This window comes from Thamnophis elegans, chromosome 3 (assembly GCF_009769535.1).
Source record: "Thamnophis elegans isolate rThaEle1 chromosome 3, rThaEle1.pri, whole genome shotgun sequence".
Lineage (NCBI taxonomy): Eukaryota > Metazoa > Chordata > Lepidosauria > Squamata > Colubridae > Thamnophis > Thamnophis elegans.
In genome coordinates, this window is record NC_045543.1 from 33,806,488 (window position 1) to 33,829,817 (window position 23,330).

General features: G+C 40.5%; 1 pseudogene; it reads left to right on the forward strand.

Annotated features, from left to right (window-relative positions):
• The window catches only part of LOC116506773, a 47,466-nt pseudogene extending 24,800 nt beyond the window's left edge, over positions 1 to 22,666 (forward strand).
• Positions 22,667 to 23,330: the final 664 nt, after the last annotated feature.

Genomic DNA, 23,330 nt, shown 5'->3' on the forward strand with positions numbered 1-23,330 from the left:
TCTTTTTGTCTCTTTCCAATCTTCCTCCCTGGTGCAAAAGGTATCAGTCACTACAATGGGCAGATGGGTTAGAAAGTGCATCGCTGCGGCCTATTCATCTAATCAGGAGCCGATCCCTCAAGGAATTATGGCACATTCAACCAGGAGTTTGGCCACCAGGAGTTCGGCCACCACTATGGTGTGGAGTACGCAGGCTTCCCTGGGAGAGATCTGCAGGGCAGCTGCGTGGGCACTCCCTTCGCCCTTTATTCGTAATTATAAATTAGACAAGTTCGCTTCGGTGGACGCTGCCTTTGGCCGTAGAGTTCTACAAGCAGTGCATGCTGACAGGTAGACCTACAGTCTCCTCCCTCTCAACGGGGACTAGCTTGGGTATGTCCCATACATGGTTGCTATCTCCACCTCTATTGAGAAAGGGCATTGGTACTTACCTGATACGCCTCTTCTAATAGAGTGGAGATAGCATCCAGCCCCGCCCTGCACGGAGACTGTTTTCCCATCAAGGACTGGGGAGGTGATTGATCAGTTGGTCTATGTTGGTTTTTTTATTGGTGTTTTTGGTCAGGATCTGAGTTGAATCGTTCACTAAAGTTGATCTTTGGATAACACGAGGAGTCTGTTGTCTTTTTGTTCGTCGTAAGCTGGGTGGAGTCATTCACAGGGACGGGTTATATAGGTGATTAATTAATTAGTAATCAGACTCAGTCCAATCAGAGAACGGACAGTGTTAATCCATACATGGATGCTATCTCCACTCTATTAGAAGAGGTGTATCAGGTAAGTACCAACACCTTTTTTTGTTGCCCATGTGTGGAAAGGGATACATTTAGAAAGTAATTCCTAAATAGCAAAGGACTATCGAAGTTTTTATTGCAGGAGAGAGAAATTGTCTTGAAGAGTACAGTAAGGTTCCAGGTAGAAGGTATTGGTGCTAGAACAGGGTGTCTAACGCAGCCCACAGGCCACATCTATCACGCGTTAGCCCCATTTTCACTCGGTTTAGTGAAGGGGAAAAAAGTCCTGATATGTCACATGAAAATGCCGTGATGAAGCGAGTTTGACACCCCTGTGCTGCAGGAAAGGTTCCTGGAAGAGTATCCCTTAGCATACTGTACTCTTGGAAGGGAAACCAGCTGCAATTGATTTTATGTAGTCTGCTGGCTGAAACAGTATGCATGATGTATATTTCAAAAAGCATCATTTATCTTCCCTTTTAGGGCACCAATGGATCACAGGTTTGGGATACAGCATTTGCTGTCCAAGCTTTTCTGGAGGTAACAGCTTTTCACAAGTTTTTCTTGTTAATTTTAATGAACTTTGTGGAATAGTTAACTAGCTGCACTTTCCTATATCATAATTTAAACAAGAAATCTGCCCCAAAGCAGCTCTTTCAGCTTCAAATTGCAATTGTGAGAGAAAAACAAAACAAATGAAATTACATCACTTTCTACTCTATCTATTCAGTATGCTAATAGCCTTCTTCTGGCTTCTTTTCCTTCCTTATTTTATTTACATTTTTAAACTGGATATAATTAATATAACTATATTGGCTATGGTTTGCAGTGAGTGTAAATAGTATTCTAGCAATAAACCCTAAATGGAAATTAATGGTAATAAAATATTAAATAAAAAATTACAGAGATTGATTGGAATCTAAAATGATGTCTTTGCTGTACTTGATTAAACTCTTTTTATTTAAAGGCTGGTGCCCATGAGAAGCCTGAATTTGACAACTGTCTGATACTTGCACATCAGCACTTCAGAATAGCACAGGTGAAAATGTCACATTCTAGTCCCTGATTATATTTGAAGGATTTTTTTCCCAGCGGCCACTGAGCTATGTACTATAGACATTGTATCTATTGAACATTTGAGTATAAAAAGAACTAATCATATCAGAGAACAAACTAACCATTTCTGATAGTCCCAACAACAACATCTGCCTATCCCAGATCCTTACAAAGTACTTGATAGGTGGATAAAAAATTCTAAGTCCATAGATCTTCTTAAAAATGAACACCCTGAATCTGGAAAATAGAACTATGGAGAAAGGAAATGGTAACTCCTATCCATTCTCATTCTATTATTCGTTTTTTTATATCTTGCCTTTGTTTTTGTTTTTTTGTAAATAGCTCAAGTTTTTCCCCACAACAACTATCCTGTAAGGTGGGTTGGACTGAGAGAGAGTGATGGGCCCAAAATAACCCAGGCGGCTTTCACACTTATGGTGGGACTTGAACTCTCAATCTTCAGATTCCTATTCTACCACCTTAACCACTGGTTCTCTCTCCTCAAGCCCATAGCTAGAACTAAGTAACTTTGTTGTGGTTTACTCCTGCAAGATGCATATCATTATAATATTTTATCTCCTCCAGGTTCCAGATAATCCACCTAATTATGAAAAGTACTACCGTCAGATGAACAAGGTATGATTGTTCAAGGTGACAGAAAGTGGAAACAAGATCTTAAATTAATTGTGTAAACTTCTCTGTGCCCTAGAACAGAACAGCTAGGGTGAATAAGAAGGGTGAAAGAAGCAAAGCAGGTTTGTAATTGTTGAGTGGATTTGGGGGTTTGTTTGAAGGAGCCTTCTGCATTCCTGCTTGTACACTGAATGATCTAACAGTGTAAGACCTCAGAGGCAGTCATACTGTAGGATTATGGATGAGAGTGTTCAGTGAAAGGTTGTAGCCATTGGGCCATCTTTTAGCATTTCCCTTTCTTCTAGATGTGGCAGAATTGTTCTCTTTTCCCCAGAGGGCAAAATAGGGTGAGAGTGGCATTGGAATTGATTGTAATGATACATTATGGACTCATTCACTCAAGGCATTTAAAATAAATCTACCAGAGCCATGCTGCAAAAATCTGCATCATCATTAGAGAAGCAGAGTTTCATTGCTCCCATCTTCTAGATTCAGGTCAACAAATATCTAGACTTGCAGCTCACATATGCTAAACAGAGGCAGATACAATATCTTGCCTGGTAATTTTTACCCCAAGAAGGAGTTGGAGGTTTCTAATATTTTCCTGAGTGCTAGAGCAATGTGTTTAAGAGAGAAAGAAATAGTAAAGCAGAGAAATTAGAGCATAAGAATGAGAAAAAAAGGAAAAATTGTTGAGCCTAATACCACCATTCACTTTTCCAACTTTCCATCCTTGATTCCCTGTTCTGACACTACTTCATAGATGCAGTGTAATTTACTATTTTTCCTTTTTACAATCTTGTCAACTCAATCCAAGCATACAAGCATACGTTTTTAGTTGTCCCCTTTCTCTCAACTCCTGACTTTTCCTTTATAATCTCAATGTACATCTTTTGTATTGGTTATTTTACATTCAATTAATACTCATGTAAGCATACATTCTTGTTTTTTTCTCTTTTTGTTTTATGACACATATTTCTCCCACCTCATTCAACATATTAATTCCTCCTAATATTTTACATACTAATCACTAGCTTTTTACAAGTATTTACCTGTCTTTGATTTTCACCATATTTCATAAACTTTAGTTAGTTAGGATATGTAATTCATTATTTCTTCTCGGTGAATGTTGCCATTTCAGTTTGCAAATTTGTTTTCTTTTGTGTTCTTTTTCGGTGTTCTGTGCTCCAAACCAAATTAAACCACTATTGTCTAATAACCACTAGGGTGGATTTCCCTTCAGCACTCGTGACTGTGGCTGGATCGTTGCTGACTGTACTGCAGAAGGTCTGAAATCTGTGATACTGTTACAGGAAAAGTGCCCATTCATCAAGGAACACATCCCCCCCAGTCGTCTCTTTGATGCTGTAAATGTGGTGAGCACAGAAACGTAAATTTCTTCCTGAGAATCCATCTCCCCCACTTATTCTCATCTTGCCCATGCTGTGCAGAGTGACCAAAAAGGCAGAGATACTGAGGGGATAGCTGGGGGAGGGGGTTAAAGCAGAGGCAATTCATGCAGGGCAGACAAGTGGGAAATCCTTGTCCAATGACCATTGCTAAATGGCATGGTCCTGCAATGTTTTGTTTAATGACTGTTTTGCTTAATGACAGAAATTCCATTTCCAATTAGGGTCATAACCCGAGGACTACATGTAGAAATTTCCAGACAAGAAGTAGGGCTATGTATATGTTTTCTCTTAATTGTATTTTTAGAATGCCCTGATCAATTATGACTTTAGGTGGTAAATAACAAAGCAAAACAATAATAGCCAAATAAAAGCAGCAGTATAGATTTCCTGCGACGATGTCACTTCCATGTGGGTGAAGGAATGGGATCTCCGGTAGCTTTTCTGTGGTGAAGATCTGGGAAAAGGATGAGTTGAACCTGGAGGGATCAACATGAGAGAGGGGGAGCCTGGGCGCCAAAGGAGGAAGCAAGAAATTTCCCTATCGGACAAGGGAAAACCCCTTGAAATCATCGGAGAAGAAATCGGCATTCATGGTCGAGCTAGGGTGGTGACAGCCGCACATGAGGGAGAGAAGATAGCAACACAGCAACATCGGTGAGAATAAGTAAAACAACTAAACTAAAATGATATAAATTCTACTAAAGATTCTTTGAGGTAGAATTTCAAAGCTTTGAAGCGAGCTGGATACAGCTCAATATTGGCAGCTATAAGGAGAGCTGAAAGCATGTGATTTCCTGTAGCAATAGAAGACTTGGAGTGATTTGAGAACAGAACGGAATAAGCAGAGGAGGAGAGGGCTGTTGGAGCGATTTGGACAATAAACAGAAATTGGATCCAGATAAATCAGTGATAACAGCGAAGAAGGAGAGAGAAATACTTTGGAATACTTGAGAGAAAATATGGGATGATTGAAGAGCGCAAAAAAGGAAAAAAAGCCTATACGAAAGAAGAGTAACATCGCCATCTAGTGGATGGTGAACTGAATAACAATATATAGGACATGCAACCTGAAAATACTTTTTTGTTGTTGTGATCTCTGAAATTGGACTAAAAAAAAATCTTTTATTTTCAAGGATAACATTGAAAGAAGAAATATAAAGCTAAACTGAACTGTGGTGAGATAAAATATTGTTGAATTGTATTGAACCATATTATAATTGGAAGAGAAAGCATAGAGGATATATGAACTATCTGTGATACTCTGAAATTATCAACGTTATAAATAGATGACATAATATTATATAATAGTATATAAGAATTAAATTAAGGATCTATTAGCCTAAACATACTGTATACCTTGAGAATATAAAAAAATAATAATAGTAATATAGTGTTGAAGTAGGGGGTAACAGTTTGTAGTTATTAAACAGACGATATAAGGTTATATACAGAATCAAATTAAGAACGTGTTAGGTTAAATATATTGAATATTGCATGAATATTGTGTGGATTGACTTACATACAAACCCGAATATATAGAAATTAAATTGTTAGATTGTAAGATTGAATGATATTGAATTGAAATGTACATGGAAGAGGGAAAGTTCAAAGATTGAAGGGGCTGGTAAGAGAGTGGAAACAGGCAGTGGGCAAAGAGAAGTATATGCTATTGTGGGAAAACATTGTAAGGAAATTAAAATCAAAAATGACAAGTACAACAACAACAATTAGTAAAATGAATAGGAAGGCAGCATCCAATCCAGCATCACCAACGTCTTCACTCTCAAACCAATTGCTTCCTTTACTTTTGTATCGCCTGGATTCAATGTTAACTGCAGTTTTTTCCTCTTAATTTCCTCTTCCAATTCTGTTCGTTTTACCCCTTGTTTATGTCTATGTGCTTTATTTATATTTATCAGTACTCCTCTCATATACGCTTTGCTTGCATCCCATACGAATTTCATAGATGTACCTTTATTCATATTAAAAACAAAGTATTCGGTTAGCAATTTTTTACAATCATTGATATACTTTTCATATCTAAATAAGTTTTCATTCAATCTCCAAGATCTTCTTGCGTGTACCATCCCTCCCAATTCCATCCAAACTGGGTTATGATCCGAAAGGACCCTAGCCGCAATCTTTGTCTTCTTCACCCTAGAAAGCAAATCATTAGTGATTAGTATGAAATCAATCCTAGAAAAGGATTGATGTCTATCAGAAAAGAAGGTAAAATCGTATTCCTCTGCATTTCTTTCTTGCCAGATATCTCTCAGTTCAAAATCATCCATCATGTCAAAAAAGGATTTAGGTAGCTTTGCTCTCATCTTAGTATTTGGGCGAGAAATCTTCTTATCTCTCTTGGTATCTATAACGCCATTCCAGTCACCCAATAGTATACAAGTCCTATAATCCCACTGTACTAATTTAGCATGAAGATTTCTATAGAATCCGACTTGCTGTTGATTAGGAGCATAAATTCTCAAAAGCAATGTCTTTTTCCCTTCTAGGATTAGATCTAACGCGATGTATCTTCCATAGGGATCTGCTTCAATTAATTCAGCTTTCATATCTTTTCTTAAGTATACAACTATACCATTTTTCTTTTCCATAGCAGAAGCTACAAAATGTTGACCAAGTCTTGGGTTAATCAGATATTTTTGATCGGTTGATTTAATATGAGTTTCTTGCAAACAAATTATGTCATTCTTAAACTGTTTAAGATAGTGAAATATTTTCTTTCTCTTCTGTGGAGAATTCAATCCATTGACATTCCATGTTAAAATCTTAGTTGTCATCTTTGGTTACCTGAAGCTTTTTTAGAGCCTCCTGCATGGCCTGTTTAACCTTTGGCTTAGCTCCTCCCACTGCTTCTGGACTTGTTGCTATAGCTCCTTGATCGATGGCAGGTGATTGTTGAGGTTGTTGCCTTTTAGCTTGTTGCTCCATTCGTCTAGTATAATCATACAGCTAGGTCAGTGATGGGCAACCTTTTTGGCGTGGTGTGTCAAAAATCGGCAAAAAATCGAGCATAACTCGCGTTGTGTGTCACTTCGACAAAAACATAATTTTGCGCAATTTATAGTTTAAACTACAAAAATGTATAATTGCAATATATAATTGTATTTAATAAACCAAAAACAAATTATTTAACATACCTGCTTAGTAACTTCTTTGTTCATCAGTCGATTTCGTATGTTGCCCTTGATATTATTGAACTTGTTTGGGGTGCCGTGAACCAGGGCTGTGGAGTCGGCTGCTTCCAGCTCCACGTCCTCATCAACATGCCGCTCCAGCCCGCCCCTGCTATGAATATTCCTAGTGACGCGAGGGCGAAGAATATGAATATTCATAGCGGGGGCGGGCCGGAACGGCATGTTGATGAGGACGTGGAGCTGGAAGCAGCAGACTCCACAGCCCTGCCGTGAACTGAGATAAGTGTGGTGCGGTCGTAACCGACAGTCCCAGGAGTAGACTCTCTGTGCCGGCCTGACTGGAGAGAGGCGCGCACTGTTCCCGCGCTCCTCTCCTGCGGGTCCTCCCTCGCCGCACTGATGACGTGTGTGTGCATGGCACGCACGCCTTACCAGCAGCCCCTGCGCTCAGAAAGGGGCGGCGGCGATACAGTAAGTGAGTGTGGGCGGGGGAGATCACACGTCCCGCCCCCCCGTTCCTCCAGCACAGATTCTTTCATCCTCGGCGGCCATGCAGGAGCCGAGGATGAATCGCATGAAATCCTGTGCGTGTCACCCCAAATGGCTACGCGTGTCAGCACTGACACGCGTGTCATAGGTTCGCCATCACTGAGCTAGGTCTTTGTTCCATAACACCTTGCGCTTCTAGGAGAGAGAGATGATCCATCTTATCTGGTAGTTGTGTGGTTTGCTGTCTGTCTTGTCCTTCTTGTGATCTTTCTCTGGGTCCAGATGGTGCAGGATGTCCAGCCTTCAAAATATTATAGTAAAAATCTCGGGCTTTCCATACGGAGTTTAGACGATATCTTTGCCTATCAAATGTAAGTATAATGCCAAATAGTGCGTCCCATCTGTACTGTATCTGACAGTTTCTAAGTTCTTCAACTAAAAAAGCATAATCTCTCCTGGCTCTTAGCATTTGAGGTGGTATCTCTTTCAAAACAGTCAGGTCTTGACCCCCAATTTGGAGCTTAGTGTTATAAGACTCTTGTAATATCGTGTTTCTGAGCTCTCTTGTAGTGAAATATATAACAATGTCTCGAGGGAGCTGCTTCTGCTTTGCGACCCAAGAGTTAACGCGATAAACTTTATCGATTTGCCAGTCAAACTTAGCCCCCGGTCTTCCCACCAGACTATCAAAAGCTTCTGAAATAATCTGTTTCAGGTTTTCCTGTTTTTCTTCATGCAACCCCCTTACTCTTAATGCCAGTTCCATTTGCCTGTACTGTATCATAATTTCTTTTTCAGCATTTTCAACTTTTTGTTGCACCACCTCTGTTTTCGATGTCAAGTTTATATTAGCTTCATTAAGATCCTCTAGACTATCTTCAATTCCGGAAACATGTTCTGTCAGTACAGTTACAAGCCCCAGCATATCATCTCTAATTTTAGCAACCCTGGCATCAATTTTATCATACAACTCCTCTTTAAGTTCTTTTATCTCCTCTTTTATCTCCTCTTTTATTTCCTCTTTAAAATCTTTAAGTTTGTCTTCCACTTTAATTGTCTGAGTGTTGACAGCCTCATTTAATTCCCTCAAGAAAAATTCTTTCGTTAGCAAATCTCCAGTAGGGGGCATGGAGAGCGGAAGCTGCGACTTTGTGCTACGTATTGGCGATATGCTTCTGGGGGCTGAGGGAGGGGGTTTCAAATTAGAATTTGGTTTTGAGGCCATTCCAAGTTTATCTTCAAGCAATTACTAAAACTCTACTGGCCCACTGTACAGCTATGGAAAGAGGTACTAAATCTCCCCTTTATTTTGAAATTTATGAGGCTCCGTAGGACTTTGCAAAAGGTTTCAGAAGATAAACATTGTAGCGAAACAGTTCAGCATACTCATTGCCATTTTAAGTGTCTCTATATTAGCAGAGTTAATGGAAGAAAGAAAGTCTTGTAAAAGTGAAACTAATTAGTAAAACTCTGCTGGCCGGCTGTGAGGCAAAGTAATAAATCACTCCTTTCCTTTGAAGTTTTAAAGCTCCGTAGAACTTAACAAGGAGATTAAGAAAATAATCATTGTTACGGAAGAATTCAGCAGGCTCATTGCCATTTTAAATGTCTCTTTAAATAGCTAGATTAACGGAAGAAGATCTTGTAAAAATGAAACTAGGATTTGAATAAACAATTAAAGTTCTCGCATACGAGTTCAGCTCGTATTAAAATCAAATAGTTCAAGCCTTGTTCTGAGTGGGAGAATGCTTACTTCGTGCTGCAAGGCAGCTGGAGATTCCCAGCATGGATACAGTTCTGCCTTCGGCTGGCCCCCCTCTCTCCGCAGACACAGAAGCTGCAAAGATCAAAAAGCACTTGCACAGCAGAACTAATTTTCTTCCCTTCTTGCCCGAAGAGTAAGATACCTGTCAGAAGTCTGATAGACGATCGTCTAAACAGATAACGCGACCAGGAACTTGGGAGCAGCTATGTTAAGCTGCTTCCATCAGTAAGCCCCGCCCAGGAAGTCAAACCAGCATACAATTGAGAGCACACCGGGTCTAGAGAAAGCGAGCTCAACAATGAACCTTCAGTGTACGCAAGATGCATTAGCAATGATACAAGAAACAATGCTGAAAACACAAGAAACAATTACAAAAACAAAAGAAACAATTACAAAAACACAAGAATCAATTACAAAAAATCACGAAGAAACTAGGAGAAATCATGAAGAAATTAAACTAGAAATGGGAGAAATGAAGAGAGATTAGAATAGATGATACAATAGGGAAAATACAAAGCGAAATAACAAAAAATGGACAAAAAATTCAAAAAGTAGAAACAAAGGTAGAAAAAACAGAGAAGAGAATAGAGATTGTAGATTAGAAGCTGACTACACTAAACAGACAATTAGGGAAAAATAGTGTTTTTGGAACTTGAAAAAGCTGGCTTCTTTCTCCGCTTTCAAAATATAGTAGAAGAAAAGGAGGAGGATTTAGAGGAAACAATCACAGAGATTGTTGCGAACATATTACAAAAAAACAAACAAGAAACAAGAAGGGACATAGACGAGGTGTATCAAATCCACACAAATTATGCCAGGAGATACAGGCTCCCACTTTACTAGAAAATCGGTAAGAGATGAAGTATATAAGAAAGTGAGAGAAGAACAAATAACATACAAAGGAAGAGAGATACAAATCCTGAGACAAATCCCGAAAATAGTGAGAGACCAGAGACAGCAATATGTTCCTTACACAACAACTAATAAAGTACAATGTAATGTTCAGATGACTCACACCAGAGGGAGTGATGATTACCTGGCAGGATAAAAGATATAAAATAGACACAGTTGAGAAAGCACATGAGTTCTTTGAACATCATATCACCGCTGAGGAAGAACAAGAAAGTAAAGAGGAACCATAGAGTAGAAGTCAAGAAGAACAGTCAGTTGAAAACAGAGAAAGAAAGAGAACAAGAACAAAGAAGAAGACAGGAAAGAAAACAAATAGAACAAGAAGGTAGTAAAATAGGAATAGAGACAAGAAACGCAAGGAAACTAAGGTCGGCATACAAATAACACAATGGAACAAGAAATTAAGTTACTCTCACTAAAAATAAATGGATTAAACTCACTGGAAAAAAGAAGGCAAACTTGACTAGATTACAAAAAATGAATATGGACATAGTATGCCTTCAAGAGGTACATATTAAAAAGCAATATAACAAACTACTAGTATACAATGTTCCCTCTAATTTTTTTTCAGTGTGAGCGGAAAAGTATAGTGTTTGAGCGGCACATTTTCATGCCTGAGCACCTGAATTTTTTTAACAGATGTCACCCAAGACACCAACGAAATCAGTGTTATTTGAAAGTCAAAGTTATATTTATTCAAGGTGCACGTTTAATTAAAAGTGTTATATATCAGTATCACTTATATTATTAAAATATTAAAATTATGTATAGTGTTTACAGTAATGTACACTGTTATTCACTGAAAGTCTATCTCATCTTAAAGTTTCTCACGTCTGTCTTTCTTTAACAACCATTCCGAGTACACTTTGTCAAGATCAATCTGCACCACTGAAGTCTGGTAAGATCGGATTCGCATCAGCATATCCAAGTGCTCAGTTTGCAGCCGATTGCGAGCTTTGGTCTTGATGGCATTCATCAAGCTGAAACCCAGTTTTGTTAACTGTTTTCTAGACGAAGTTGGCAGTTCAGTTTCTACTAACTCTTCCAACCATTCTAGTTTAAACTTCCAGCTGCACTTTTTCTTCGTAACAACATTTACTCCAGCTTTACGTTTTGACATCAGCACTGACTGATGATGTACCTATAGGGTTAGGGTTTATCAATTATTACAATTATCTTTTCAAATTCATTTTGGATTAAATAAAAAAGAGCTTTGAAATGAATATATAAATGGCACTTAATACCACTAATATTAAAATAGTAAATGTTTGATATACTTCATTTTAATGAATTTCACTTGATATACTTCATTTTAATGAGTTAACATTCAATTGCAAAAGTTGTCTATACACTGTATGCTTCTGTGAATGTATTATATGCAATTTGCTATTTTAAATGAGTAAAATTATTAAAATAACCATAATTAAAGTCTCATTCACATCTAAGAGTTTTCTTCCATCGTTAATTTGTAAACTCAAGGATTTATTGCCTCATGTTCAACAATGCTTGTTGATTGTTTAAAAATTTGTGGGAATTTGCTCCTTTCTGTACAGAGGGTTTCAGTAACCTACTACTACTGCAAAACTGCATACTACTTGCAAATATAGATTGTTAAAATGGCTCTACCATAACCAAATAAGAGAAAAAAACACCTTCCTTTTGTTTATAAAGTAGTGATTTTAGTTTGCTCTATGGAAGTCACTATTTTAAACTGATAGATAGGAAGTTTAATTAGATTAAAAGCAAAAATATTCTCAATGACTTTGAAAATCCCAATGAGTTATCAAATATAGGTACTCCTTTGTTACAACGTGGGACTGGAATTTTTATTACTCAGCAATGTGGTCACAAAGCTGATGTCGTGTCATGATGACTCATGTGACCGGGCTCTCTCTCGCCTCTTTCCAACTCCGAGGGCATCAATCATGTTAGCCAAGGGATCTGCATTCTGCAAAGTTGGCTCTTTTAAGACTGGTGGTGGACTTCAACTTCCAGAATTTTGAGAGTTGAAGTCCACCAGTCTTAAAACAGCCAACTTTGCAGACCCCTATGTTAGCCCAAAGCCTGGCGCTGGGCTTTGCTCCCCCATTGGTGGAGCCCCGAGAAGCGAGGAGGGAGAAAAAGAACTCAAAAGAGCTACATTGTTGCTAAATGAGCCAGCCCAGGCAATAGCAAATTAGCCGATCTTGCAGGCAGGTCTGAGAGGGAGGGGGGAGCAAAACTCCAGGCAGCAGCAGGGCTTTCTGACTCTTCTAATTCCCCATGAAAACTGCTCCAGAGTTTTAAATCTTTAAGATCCCCCTCCCTCCTCCTTCCTTTTTTCTTTACAGAATCTACACAGAATCACAGAGAATCCTGAAGTCGGGCGGGGCTGAGGAGGGAGAAAAAGAGCTCAAAAAAGCTACATTGTTGCTAAATGTAACTGGGGAGAGCCAGCCCAGGCAATAGCAAATTAGCCGATCTTGCAAGCAGGTCTGAGAGGGAGGGGGGAGCAAAACTCCAGGCAGCAGGGCTTTCTGACTCTTCTAATTCCCCGTGAAAACTGCTCCAGAGTTTTAAATCTTTAAGATCCCCCTCCCTCCTCCTTCCTTTTTTCTTTACAGAATCTACACAGAATCACAGAGAATCCTGAAGTCGGGCGGGGCTGAGGAGGGAGAAAAAGAGCTCAAAAAAGCTACATTGTTGCTAAATGTAACCGGGGAGAGTCAGCCCAGGCAATAGCAAATTAGCCGATCTTGCAGGCAGGTCTGAGAGGGAGGGGGGAGCAAAACTCCAGGCAGCAGGGCTCTCTGACTCTTCTAATTCCCCGTGAAAACTGCTCCAGAGTTTTAAATCTTTAAGATCCCTTTCCCGTTTTTCTTTTCAACCTACACTGATTAGAGAATCCTGAAGTCGGGCGGCAATGTACTGCAGTAGAAAAGGTTTAGCTGGAGGAAGTTTTGATTGCGATTGCTCTGTAGTTCGTGTCCAGATACCTGCCCCACCTGCCTCTGCGCGGCAATTAGAAACTACTGCGCGGGGAATTGCAGCCATGTGCGCGGCCGCGCAGGCGCGCACCTTAGAGGGAACAGTGCTAGTATATCCAAAGTTAGGAAAATTATTTGCAACATTAGCACAAAAAAGGAGGAATTGCAATATATATAACAGAATGGATAAATGCAAAAAAAAAATGCAGATGAAGAGGGGAGGATTTTAATGATAGAAATAGAAACAGAACAAAGAAAAATTCTTCTCACAGCAATATACGCCCCAAATAAAAACCAAAAAGAATTTTATAAGAAGATCCACCAAAAAATAATAGAAATAGAATATGATATATGTTTAATTGGCGACTTCAAAGCTATAACAGATGTCAACGATGGCTCACGAAAAAACTAAAAGAGAAAGATGAATCTGAATATTACTCCGTATGGGATTTATTGGCTAGAGGAAAGGAGGGGAAAATCAGGAAAGCAAAAAAGAAAGGAAGAAAGATGAACAAAACAATAGACAACTACAAAACCAGAAAAGGATTAAAAGATTGAAATATGAGATAGACTATAGCAAATAAATATTACACAAAATGATGTAAATGTAGTAAAAACTGTTATACATAGAATATATAGAATATTACATATAGAATGAAAAAAATGTATGAAATAAAGTAAATGCACAAATATATAAAATCAGTTATAAAATATTTAATATATTATATACTAGCTGTACCCGGCCATGCGTTGCTGTGACCCAGTTTGGGCGTAGTGGGGCAGCGGGTGGGTGCTGCCGTTGGTCAGGACTCGGGGCTGCTGGGCCGGGCGAGGCTGGTTGGGGGAGATGGTGCCGGGGCTGTCGACCTTGTGGACGTTGTTGAGCATCTCCTCGGAGGAGCTGCGCTCGGGCTTCCCCAAGTCGGTGGCTCAGGAGAGAGAGATGTCTAGGATCTCGGAGGAGGAGAAGTCCTTGGTGTGCTGCCTCACGGGGCACCCAGGGGCTGCCCCAGCCCCACTGCACCTTAGGCTGCCACCGCTGCCACCGCCCCGTCAAAACCGCCTTGGCGAGGCCGTAGCTGGCTCGCTGTGAGGTGGGGTGGAAAGTGCGTGCGGCTAGCTCCGCCTCCGCCTCCTCTGGATCTCCACTGGGCTGGCCTGGGGTAGGCCGGCTTAAGGACGGGGGGAGGCAGTCGAGGGATGGCGTAGGTGGCACCCCGTCGCAGACAGCAAAGGCCCGGCTGGAGGGGAGGGGAGAGAGGGGAGGGAGAGGCCGAAGGGCTTCGGCTCCCCTTGGTGGAAATGGCCAAAGCTCGTCAGAGGAGGGGCGGAAAGGGGAAAGGGTGTGGCTGCAGCCCAGCAACACATATAAAGGGACCATCGGGGTGAAGCTGGAGAGAGGCCAAATTGTTCCGAATATACTATACTCACTAAATGAACGCTATGATAAATGACACAGCTCAAGTCCAATGCAATGTCACACAAAATAATTAAATCAAAATGAAAATAAATCGAAATCTATGAAAATTCAATATAACAATGCAATTGGAAACATTGAAATGGAATCATGAAATATTTAGTATAGTGTGTGTTGCTTTTACGTCCTCCAGATGGCGCTGGAAACATTGAAATGGAATCATGAAATATTTAGTATAGCATGTGTTGCTGTCACGTCCACCAGATGGCGCTGGAAACATTGAAATGGAATTATGAAATATTTAGTATAGCGTGTGTTGCTTTTACATCCATCAGATGGCGCTGGAAACATTGAAATGGAATAATGAAATATTTAGTATAGCGTGTGTTCTTTTACGTCCACCAGATGGCATTGGTTTTCAAAAAAGCATTTTTTACAAAAAATAATGTTTTTACCTGTCACAGGTGTGACATCTATGTGATATACGTGTATAATGTACGCCATTCGAATGCAACATTGTGTCAAAATTTCAAAGCAATCGGTGAAGCACTTTCAGAGATTAGAGATTTTGAACAAACAATCATTACATTTTTATTTATATAGATTATACAAAACAACATAAATGTAGTAAAAACTACTATACATAGAACATATAGAATATTATATATAGTCATAGTTATAAAATATTTATTTGTATAGATAAAACAGACATCATAGATAGGTAAAAAATGTAATGTGTTGCAAAGATGTAAAGTTTGTAGAAACAAAATATTTTTTTTTAAAAAAGCAGCAGTACAAGGTGTGCCCACAAACAATAAGTTAGACTGAATTCACAGAGGAATTGTGATTTTCAGGGAAGTATGGGGCTGAATATACATCTAGATCAGCGGTTCTCAACCTCTGGGTCGCGACCCCTTTGGGGGTCGAACAACCTTTTCACAGGGGTCACCGAGGAGCCTCCCACAAAGAGGCTAGTAAGAAGCTGGCCCAAAGGGAAGGAGCGGCTCGGGTTCCCCACACGGCGGAAGGAGAGGTGCCAGAAGACTGACAGGCTTCCCAGCAGGCCTTTTTCAGCAAGTGTTCCTGCCAGGGAGCTCCTACAGGGCGCACTCCTTCGCCAGGGTTGAGCTGCATCAAAGGGGAAGGCTTGGGCAGTGAGAAGGGTAACGGCTTAGGAGAGGCTGCGGCGGTGGCCGAGTTTCCACCTGACATCGCTTCCCTGCCCCCGGCACAGACCTGGCTCTGCTGAGCTGGCTCTGCTTAGTTCCGCCAGGATCCGAGGGGGAAATTGTTAGCTGCTCATCTCTAGCGCGTGCATAAGCAAAATACCCTCCTGGGCCAGGATCAAGGCGGAGGGGACAACACTGCGCAATGAGGTGAGTAACTGGGTACACAGCACAGGGGAGCCACGCTGCGCAGGAGACTCCTCAGCACCAAACTAGGTCGGTGTGAGCTGCTGTCCCCTTCGTGTTGGCTCAGGAAAGAGGGGAATGGGGAGCAGCAGCAGCTGGTTGGGTGCAGGGAGGGAAGAGCTCCAGTTCTCCTGTGCTGCACATGGCTCTCCTTGCGCAGGGCCCTGGAACTCTTCCCTCTCTGCATCCAGAGGTGGCTGCTCCGGCTCTTTCCTGAGCCAACACGAAGGGGACCTGGCACTGAGGAGTCTGGCGCTGAGGAGTCTCCTGCGCAGCATGGCTCTCCTGTGCAGCACAACTAGCTACTCACTTCTCAGTGGCGGCAGCGGAAGGAGTCGCTGTCCCCGCCACCGTGATCCTGGCCCAGGAAGGTATTTTGCTTGCACGTGCAAGAAAGAGATGAAAGAGAAAAAGGGAGAAATAGAGAGAGATAGAGAGAGAAATGAAAGAGCTGGAAGGAGGGAATGGGAAAGAGGGAAAATAGAGGGAGAAGGGGGAGAGGGAAAAGAGAGGGAAACAAATCAGGGGGAAAGAAAGGAAGAGAAAAGAAAGAAAAAGAAAGAAAAGAAAGAAAAAGAAAGAAAGAAAGAAAGAAAGAAAGAAAGAAAGAAAGACTAACTTTCTCAGACCTATGACGAAAGCAATGGCAAGCTAGATCTCTTGCCAAGAAAACTGCAGTTTGCCAGAAGGCACAAATTGGAAGCAAGTCTGATATTTTTTAAAGAAAATAAAAGAGAAGGTGAAAAAATGCATCTGAAAATAAGATTATTTATAATTTAGATAACATATTATATTGTCAAACTCAAAAGAAATCAAAATATATATCCTATTGCTATTAGTACAATCTTGCCAGTTTTTATCAATGTAAGAGTTAACTATGAATAGATTGCAGAGAAGCAATTTCCTACAATTAATAACTTTATTTTGGATTTGCTATCATGTTCAATGAGAAAGAAAGAAAAAGAAAGAGGGAAAGGAAAGGAAGAAAGAAGAGAAAGGAAGAGGAAAAATAGAGAAAAACAGAAATGAGAGGGAGGGGGAGAGAAGAGAGAGAGACCCTATTCCCACAGAAAACACTGAGCCATGAAACCTGGGTAGGCCTTTCGGGGGGGGGGATGTCATGTGACTGGGTGGGAGTGATGTTGAGTTGGCTCTTTGAGTGTTTTAAGATTGCCTACCCCTGTGCTACACCATACTTCAAGACAAAATTTCATTAATTTGTAATTAGAAATAAATATTTCACAATATATAATTACATATTGTTTTTGTGATTAATCACTATGCTTTAATTATGTTCAATTTATAGCAATAAAAATACATCCTGCATATCAGATATTTACATTACGGTTCATAACAGTAGCAAAATTATAGTTACGTAGTAGCAATGAAAATAATTTTATGGTTGGGGATCACCACAACATGAGGAACTGTATTAAAGGGTTGCGGCATTGGGAAGGTGAGAACCACTGATCTAGATGGAGTGATGGTTCCATTAGAGACGATTTTCAAGGCAGATAAAGTCTGAACCTTTTTGCAGCTTCCTGGACTCCTCTTTGATCAAGTCAGATTGTTCTTTGTCCTCTCTCTCTCTTTAGCTGCTAAACATGCAGAATGCGGATGGTGGCTTTTCAACCTATGAAACTATGCGCGGAGGCTGGTTGTTGGAGTTGTTGAATCCTTCAGAGGTATTTGGTAAGAGTGAAAACTTATATGGCTTCTTTACTTTCTCTAGAAGGCCTTCAGTTTCCTTTCTGGACAATTCATGTCAGTCTCTGCTACGGTTTATTCTGTCCAAGGGATGGTGCCTTTGTAGAATAAAGATGGGTTGAATCTACCGACCCCCCTCACTTTCCCAGTGCTCAGCAGTTTTCTTGCCTTTTGATGGCTTCACCATGTAAAACGTGCCAGAATTGCACTGGAAGAAAGAAAAGTACCATATTTTTCTAACTATAAGATGCTCTGAAGTATAAGACGCACCTAGCTTTTGGGGAGAAAAAAAAGGGGAAAAAATCTGCCTCTGCCTCCCAGCAATTTGCCTCCTAGCAACAAACAGGAAACAGTACAGACGATATACACTGTTTGTGGTGTTATATTTCAGACTATACTTGTACAGATGCTGTTAAAATTGATGTGGCTTTCTGGAAGTATACATTATTCTCTGCTATTTAAAAAAAGATACAATAGCATTGGGCCTCTTCAGATCAAGCATTTATTTTAAAAAGCTTCTTCATTTTGTTAAGTCGTCTAGAACAATAATAAAGTAGTCTTTAAAAAATAAGTCTAATAATTTGAACATTCTATAGGCATTTATAGTGTTGATTTGCCTCCTTGCAGCAAACAGCCTGATTAGCACAAGAAAAAAATATCTGCCTTTGCCTCCCAGCAATTTGCCTCCTGCAGCAAACAGCAAGTTTCACTTTCAATTTCAGTTTAAGCATGGCCCTCCCGATCATCAGCTGTTTCAGGCTGCAGAGATTGCCACAGCCTATTGCAGCCTCCACAAACCCCATTTCCCCCATTTGCTGCAAGGAGGTAAATTGCTGGGAGGCAGAGGCCAAAGGGTGGTGGGTGGTGGGTGGGACTCTATTCAGTGTATAAGACGCACCACATTTTCACCCTCTTTTAGGGCGGGGGGGGAAAGGTGCATTTTATACTCTGAAAAACATGGTATATTCCGCATCCAACATCCAGATCATTCTGACCTACTTGTTGCTGTGTGGTGTTTAGGTGATATCATGGTTGACTATACATATGTGGAATGTACCTCAGCTGTGATGCAGGCGCTGAAGCATTTCCACAAGTGCTTCCCGGAACACAGAACCTTGGAAATCAGGTAAACAAAGGCGAGTGAAGGTAGAAGGAAAGACTCTTTCAGAGTTTACTTTTATTTTACTTTATTTTATTTTACTGGACCTTCTTTTTGAGAAAGTCTGCTAGAGGACAAACTGCAGAATCAGGGCAGGGGAGGAAATAGATCATGATTCCTTAAGGGGAGAGAAAATCTTGATAGCTTAGGAAGGAGAGAACAGAGAGTGGAAATGTTGAAATGGTTTCCCATTGTGTTCTCCTTTTTACTTAGAGAGATACTGCAAAAGGGCTTGAGGTATTGTCAGAAAAAGCAGAGAGCTGATGGGTCATGGGAAGGGTGAGTATCTTCTAAATAAATACAGCTTGACAGTTTTAGGGCTGTCTATTCCAGACATTTCTTTGGATTGGAAAATGTGTCATTGCAAATAGGGAGATCCCTGGTTTGTTTCACAGATCCTGTTTTCTCACTTGTTGGTTTGCAGTCAGTGGCCCTTTGTCATTGTAGCAGAAGGTTACCCACTGTGAACCTGGAAGATCCCTCCTGTTTCTGGCAGGCACATCTCCATCTCTTTCTCTCTCCGTCTCTCTCCGTCTCTCTCTCTCTCTCTCTCTGCCTCTCTCACTCTGTCTCTCTGTCTCTCTCTCTCTCTCTCCCTGTCTCTCTCTCTCTCTCTCTCTCTCTCTCTCTCTCTCTCTCTCTCTCTCTCTCTCATTGCTGCCGAGAATGAACAACAGACAGCCCAGTATTTTACCCTCCCTTCCCTTCTGCACTGAGCAGTCTGCATTGGCTGACTGATTTCTTTTCCTTTTTAGAAGCTGGGGTGTGTGCTTCACTTATGGCACATGGTTTGGATTGGAAGCACATGCTTGTATGCAGCAGACCTACTGTGGCAGGTGAGTCACCTCCTTTCTCCTTTCATTTCTGGTTAGAAGGAAAGATTGGCAGTGGAAGAAACTTCTCATGAGCACTTTAGGATAAAATCTTTTTCCTTGCTTTTCCAATCACTCTTTTGGTTGGCAAGGGTGGCTCTGAATTTCCATCCTTTTGCCTTTCTTCTCCTAGAGCGGCCTGTCAGTCAGTGTCCCGGGCTTGTGAGTTCTTAGTCTCCAAGCAGATGGAGGATGGTGGTTGGGGAGAGGACTTTGAGTCTTGTGAACAACGCAGATATGTCCAGAGCATTGCATCGCAGATCCACAACACCTGTTGGGCTCTCTTGGGACTCATGGCTGCTAGGTAAGAGATTGCAGGATCCACTGCCTTTGGGGGTTGGTGGCTTCCCACAGAGGGAAGGGAGAAAGAAAGAAGGAAGGGAGGGAGGGAGGGAAAACAGCACAGCAATTTAGGGCTAGAAGGTCATCTAGTCCAACTCCCTGCTGCAACAGGAAACCTTACATCGTCTGCATTATTTTGGTGCCAGAAAAATTGCCAGAAAGGAGAAGGAACTAGGACAAGGCTGCCATGCAGAGGAAAGTAGAGATAGTCCTTGACTTATGACTACAATTGAGCCCAAAATTTTGGTTGCTAAGTAAGAGTGTTGTTAAGTGAGCTTCACCACATTTTACCCAAGCCATGACATCTCCTGGTGAGTGACATCAAGTTGGCCACACCCACACAGTCACAGGATCGCTAAGCCAAACCCACAAAATAGGCCACACCCAAAAATAGGTAGCAATTTTGTTTGAAACCCACCACTGGTCCACACAACCACTTCCAATATAGGTGTTGTAACTGATTGTGCAAAACAGTATCCTTAGGATGTCTCCCGAAACAGCATTTTCTCCATAGTCTCACATCCACATTCAATTTTCTATCATTTCAAATAAAGTATGCTGAGCTGTGAATAGTCTATCTGAAGACCTATTATACACCACAAGACCCTTCAGCAATGCCCTCAGCCACCTTAAATGTTTGCCATGAATTGGGTAATTAATCACAGGTCTCTGATGGAAATTCTAACAAGAGATTGGACTGGATTTTTGTGCTTGGGGTACTGCAGCACATGGAAAAAGAGCTTTTCTGAACATAGATGTTTTCTCTGCTACCTTTTGTTTCTCTAAATTTAACTGCAAGGTAAGTTCCCTGAATCTGCTTGTAGCAGTTTTATAGGAAGCAAGTGGAGGAGAAGGGGAAGATGATGATTTCTATCCTGCCTTTATAATGTGCATTCAAGGCAATACACATTATGCTCTGACCTCCTCCTCTTGTCCTCTGTGGGATGAATTAGATTGGGAAAGAGTGACTGGCCCAGAGTCATCTAGCCAGCTTTCATGATTAATGGAGCACTAGAACCTACTAGCTTCTAGTTTCTGTCCAGCCTCTTAATTACTACATCAGATTGGTTCATTTCGCTTTGCAGGTATCCAGATGTTGGAGTTCTGGAAAAGGGAATTAAACTATTGATTGAGAAACAGCTGCCTAATGGGGACTGGCCCCAGGTAAAATGTCTCTTTTTTCAGTTTACCTGTCTTTTGCTTAAAAGCATTGTGCCTCAATTACTTAGCCCTTATAATCCTTCTCCCTGGATTTTTCAGCATCAAAAAAGTTCCTTTTCTGTTGCTCTGTAGGATTTACTGATATGTTTTTACTTATCTTCTGCACGCCCTACCAGCTAAGTGGTATATTCTTTCCCACTCTTAGGCTACTCTTGAGGAACTGCCATGCCAACAGTTTTTAATGCTTAAAAGGCTTAGTTCTCAAAGTCCTCTTCTCCTAGACAGCTTAGGTCCTTTTATCCGGCGTGCAGATCCAATAAGCCACACCAGATAGATGGAAAGCAATAAGACTTTTATTTGCAAAAAAAAAAAAAGATTGCCAAGAAGCAAGTTCCAAAATGCCCACATCCCTGCTTACAGTGGATTCCCATTTATGCAGGTTTGAAAATCATACATTGCCATGAACCAGTCAAAGAAACATCACTGTAAACCAATCGTTAAAAGTAACATCATGCACACATTTCAGAAGTAACATAATTCAACCAAAACCTACAAGGTTTGCTAAGACTTTTATCTTATCAATAATATTCCTACACTAAAAGAATTCCTGAGAACTTGGTACTTTGACCTTGTCCATCATCTTAATGGACAGCCATTCTTGAGCAGGAAGGCAGATGGTCTGGCTTCCATATATTGCTATTTTCCCTGCCTAACAAAGCAGCTCAGTCAGTGGATAACCACACCATCCCCAAAGCTATTACTATATGCTAAATAATGATTAATATATGAATTAAAATACATTAAAGTGGATTGTCCCCAAACTCTCCTGAAGTTGCTGACATGCTTAAATATGGATGGAAAACAAAAAGCATCTGCCACTACTGCCTTGTACTTTGCAATAATATCATGAGTTCAGTTTTGATTTATTCTGATACCCTTCTTGGTTAAGTCCATTTCAACAGCAGCAAGTCCCTCCTTTTTGAATTCCTAAATTATCCTCAAAATATGCAGACTTTTTATTCTTTTGATATACAAGGCAAGTCAACTTGTTAGAAGCTTCCCGTATGTGGTCATGTATGTTAGGTGCAGGTGACTCACATGTTTTATTTTCCTTTCCTGCAGGATCTTTTGGGCTATGAAATGCACAGGAAAGATGAGAGGGAAGCTTTACATTTTGTTTCTTGTTTTGCTTACAGGAGAATAATGCAGGTGTATTTAACAAGACTTGTGCTATCAGCTACAGCTCCTATCGAAATGTCTTCCCCGTCTGGACCCTGGGGCGCTTTTCTTCCCTATATCCTGACAGTCCCCTTTCAGGCAAATGCTCAACAAAGGCAATAAGAAACGGGAGGAAAGAACTGGCTGCAGAAATGACCAACAGACATAGTTTAGGATTTGCTGCTTCGTTGTAACAATCTTGAAGTCTGTCTGAGGTTCTTTTTGAGGCAGTAACTTGAGGCCAGTCAAAGAGACTCTTTTCCAAGGAACCAGTGAAGAGAGAAGTCAGTGAAAACCTGCTGCTGCCCTGTTGGTTGTTGCTCCTTATAAAGTGTGTCTAAATTCTGCTACATTTGGAAGAAAAAAGAACTTATCTGGCAAAGACAAACACATCTGAGGAAAAATGTAAATATGGAGTCTTGAAGGCCTGTGGAACTTTGTTCTTCTGACTGTTGAAGCTCCCCTCTCTTAAGCAGAAATAAGAGGAAAAACATTAACCACCTTTATTCTGTCCAGTCATTTATATGCCCTACTTGTGCATAACCCTAACCCTAAGATTTTTTTTCTCCTTCTTTCTTTTTTTAATATTTCTTAAGATATCCCTACTTCCTTTTGCTACTTTCTTTCATCAATTTATCTATATTTCATCGCTGTGCACTATTTCTCTCCCCCTTGAAGAATTGGTTTTATTAAGACCCTTATTAAAAAAAAAAGAATTCTTTTTATATGCTTGTCTTTTGTATGTATGATCCAAGTTTTCTGACTTTTCATTCATCATAGATTTGCTTTAATAAACAATAATTTTAAAAATGTTTGTAATCTTTGATGTCCTTAGTTTTGGTTTTCAAGCTTTCCTCAGTTCTCTGAGTTCATTATCAAAAAGATCATATTTGCATACAGCATTCAAAATATAATAAACA